The sequence below is a fragment of the Rhinopithecus bieti genome, unplaced genomic scaffold (genome assembly GCF_001698545.2).
Source record: "Rhinopithecus bieti isolate Rb0 unplaced genomic scaffold, ASM169854v2 scaffold_50922, whole genome shotgun sequence".
Classification (NCBI taxonomy): Eukaryota; Metazoa; Chordata; class Mammalia; order Primates; family Cercopithecidae; genus Rhinopithecus; species Rhinopithecus bieti.
In genome coordinates, this window is record NW_016820247.1 from 922,740 (window position 1) to 927,181 (window position 4,442).

Sequence of the window (4,442 nt, forward strand, 5' to 3'; positions counted from 1 at the left end):
CGCCCGCCCCGGGCTCACGTAACCCCGGCTGGAGGCGGGAGGCGGGAGGCGGGAGGCGCGGCCCGGAGCGGGCGGGCGGCCCAGTACTCCGGGCACGCGGGGGACGCGGACGGGGGCAGGCGCGGCACTTAAAGGGGCCTGAGGGGCGGGAGCGGCAGCCGGGGCTCAGCTCCGCGAGTGGCGTGGGGTTCCCACGGAGCCTGAGTTCTTTCGCACAGCGAGCATGCAGCTAGGCCGATCTTTGTTCTTTAGAGACAAAGCCCCTGAACTTGGGTCCTTGCTTTGTTCAGGTACAAGAAGAGCCCGTTCACAGAAGGCGTGTGCTAGGGGAGAGGGCTTGGTACGTGCGGTGACCGCTTCGGTGGGCTGTGATTTGAATCACATAGCACTCAAGGTTTTGTCAGGTTTTCTCTATATCCAGATTCGATTCCTCCAGGCTTTCACAAAATTTAAAGTGTTTATCCATCATTTGTTCTGTTTGACGTCTTGGGCCACCATACTATGGTTATATAAGAAGTTGCATTTGAAATGTTAAGCCCCCCCTTTAAAACAGACACACACACACACACACACACACACACACACACACGGAACTCACTACATAGATTTAGAAACTTAAGATATTTTATAACAAGGGATTGTTTTTCCTAATACATATTTAACAATCAAGGTATATCAGCGGCAGACATTTGGTTTGAGGAATGGAGGAGTTCGTGTGTTTGAGTCCACTTTTCTGCCCTGTCCCACCCCAGTCCCCTTTGGAATTTAATTCTTGATGGTGCAGGGCTCTAAACAGCCAGTGTAGGACACGTTACCAGACTCAAAGCAACTTCTTAATCTATGTTTTAGAGTGTTGGGCTTCACGAATTTTTTTGATGATGGGAAATAGAGATAAAGTTACTAAGATCCCAACCATGCCTCTTCTAGCTTCCCCATGAGTAGTGAACAGTGACTCACCTGGGCTCTCTTACACTTGTTGAGAGTAGGACTCTTGGAGACTCAGAAAGGGAAATATATTTCCAAAAACATAAGTAATCAAAAGAACCTATTCTGGGCCTATTTTACTTTGCATTTTCTTTTCAGTTGTGGTAGTTTCTGGACTTGGTTGGGAACTAGCTGTGAATAATGTGCTGAAATTTCACAAAGGTAAGAGAAAGGTGGTAGAAATGGAAACTTAGTCATTTGTTTCCTTCAGACTTTTACTGTTAAAATGGTGGATTAAGTGTTTATCCTGATGAGCAATCATCCTTTTGCACAATTGAGTGTACACAGAACCCTAATTTGCAACTTTGCTATTTCTGTTTACTGAAGGCCTTTACCTCATAGGGCTGCCAGTGTTGGTCAGGATGCTGTACAGAAGGTATTGGCTTTATACGTTGTGACTTTCAGACACAGTCCCAGGTCATACTATGGCCAGCAACATACCACCTTTTCTTACTCCATCCTTGGTCAGAAAATGTCCTTTATTCTCCAGACTAAAATCTGCATGTTCCTCATGAGCCTAGCAGCTTTTGTAACTGCATATAGAAGAGGAATTTGACATATTGTGCCTCCTTCCTCACTTCCTAGGACTCTTTTGGTTCCAACGCAGTCCAAATAGACAAGATCATCCAAAAGAAGCAATTAAAAAATCATACCCTGCTCCAGCCATCATCTTCAATTTTGGTTTTGACTGGGCAACTATAAAGGAAGAGTGTGTATTTAAAACTATTAAAGCTAGGACTTCAGTTAAAGGAGACAAAAGGAACAAAAATGCTTCCCCTCTCCCCTCTTTCTCCCTTCGGTTCCTCTCAGCATCGCATTCTTCCTTATCCTGGTTCTGGTCACACCTTCTGCTTTGGATTTTAAAGTATACAAAATCCTAGCCAAAAAAGTTCTGGGAGACAGTTCTAGCCAGCTCTCCCAGTCTTCTTGTTTTTTATTTTCATTTTATTTTATTTTTTCTTGACTATTCAAAGTTGCTACAAAAACCCAATCTTTTGCCCATCATCCATTGGTCACTGCCTGGTCCCGGAGGCTTGTCATAATCTCAGTCTCCAGAACTGGTCACGTGGTCCATCGCCCAGTTCCATACATCTCCTTTATTCACCTCTTCCCACTCACCCTATCTTGGAAAATATAGCAGCTGGCTGTTCCTGTATGCAGCTGTCAAGAGGAGCAGGGAATAAGACAATATCCTGAATGCTTGGAGATGACAGAACAACACTAAAATGGGAAAGGGGAAGTTGTAAAGGGCTGACTTACTTAGTCCAGTCCATTCTGAGTCCTGGTGACAGTTCTCAATTCGTGGGTATTATGTAAGTCGTTTTAGTTCTGCTTCTGCAATTATACTGGCATTGATACTGTTTGTAGCCTGTATCGCTTCTCGGCCTTTTGGCTAAGATCAAGTGTAGTATCTGTTCTTATCAGTTTGTAGCCTGTGTAATACCTGTTACCCTTATTCCTAACAGGAGGCAAGAGAGAAGGGAGCTGTAGGAAAAGGAGTAATTCTGGAAAGTTTCCTCACTCTTAATAGAAAGTGAGAGAGAGAGAGAGAGAGGTGGGTTTTTTGTCTTCCTTTGGATGTTATATGTCTAGGTCTAATGCCATCTTGCTACAAGACTAAAGGTGAAACCAGAACTGGAGGTGGCAAAGAGACATAGAAGCGAGCTGGGTCCTTGATGGCATTATTGAGCCACAGTCCCTCTACCCTAACCTGACACTCTCCATTAGGTGAGATAATATTTCTATTTTCTTATAGACCAGTCTATAAGAGGCTGAGGCAGGTTCTTGTTTTCTGTCTTCTTTATTGCTTGTTATGTGAGACAAATAATGCCAATCTGTTTCTCTCTCAATATGCCAGAGAAAATACTCGTCACCAATGGTCCTGGTTCTGTTTTTTCATACCGTTAAGTCATTTTGCAAATCATTTACAAAACTAAGATTAAAGGAGTAGTGAAAAATAATTCTTTAAAAAATTTTTAATTTAAATATAGCAAACCCGTTTTTTATTCTATATTTTCCTGCATTTGAAGGATTATTTACCCTAAGTGGATAGTGTTCTTTGAACGGAACTGACTACTTATCAATTAGCATATATGAACCAGGAGCACAATCATAACTATTGATTCCAGGCTTCAAATACTTTTTTTTTTTTTTTTTTTTTTTGAGACAGAGTCTCAACCTGTCACCCAGGCTGAAGTACAGTGGCGCAATCTCGGCTCACTGTAACCTCCGTCTCCTGGGTGCAATTCTCATGCCTAACCGTCCAGGACTACAGGCACCTACCACCACGACTGGCTAATTTTTTGTATTTTTATTAGAGACACAGTTTCACCATGTTGGCCAGGCTGGTCTTGAACTCCTGACCTCAAGTAATCCACCTGCCTCAGCCTCCCAAAGTGCTGAGATTACAGGTGTGAGTCACCACACCCAGCCTCAAATACATCTCTAATGATTCCAACTTATCATTACCTTTGTGCTGCTTGCACTTGAATAAACAAAAAGCAGTGCTTTTGAAAACTTTGATGGCTCATCATTTTGTTGAAGAGACAGTAGTTATTTTCTTTGTTTCTTAGCTGCAAAATATTTTCATTTTTAGATTTATAAACACCAATTAGAATTAGCAATCCAGTGAATTTTTTCATCTCTTCCTTATACATTTCCTTCCCTTCACCTTTGTATATATACATCTGCCTTTATCATTTGTTATCTTATAAACTATATGAAGCATATTGGATGCACATCATGAAAGATGACAGTATATCACACTTTTTAAGGATGGCTCAGGTTCTTGTTGCAAAATATTGAATAAGGAAGTAATTCCTATTAAATGTCAAAGTGGATGAGAATACCCTATTTCCTTTTTATCCTTAGGTATATGTTGTTGAATTGCAGTTACTGAGTTTGACAAAATGTATCTAGGATATCGTCATCTAAAGACTCATAGTCTGAGATTTCACTTACATGTTTCAGGCCAGGCACAATAGCTCACACTGATAAATCCCAGCACTTTGGGAGGCCTAGGTGGGAGGATTGCTTGAACTCAGGAGTTCAAGACCAGTCTGGGCAACAGCATAAGACCCTCTCTCCACAAAAAGTAAAAAAAAAATAGCCAAGCATGGTGGTATATACCCGTAGTCCTACCTACTCAAGAGGCTGAGACAGGAGTTCAAGGAAGAGTCAAGGAAGAGCCCAGGAGTTCAAAGAAACAGTGAGCTATGATCATACCACCGTACTCCAGTCTGGGCAACAGAGCAAGGTCCTGTCTCTAAAATAAAATAAAATAAATAAAATTTTACCATCATCTTTAAAGTATAGAGTCCTCTGTCTTTTTGCATTAGACATCTGCTTTTTCTAATTATTAGAAATATTTTCTTTATCAATTTTCTTCTATTTGCCATTATGGGAAAAAATGAAAAATTCTGAATATTAATCAATGAAAGCTTAAAAAAAAACAACAA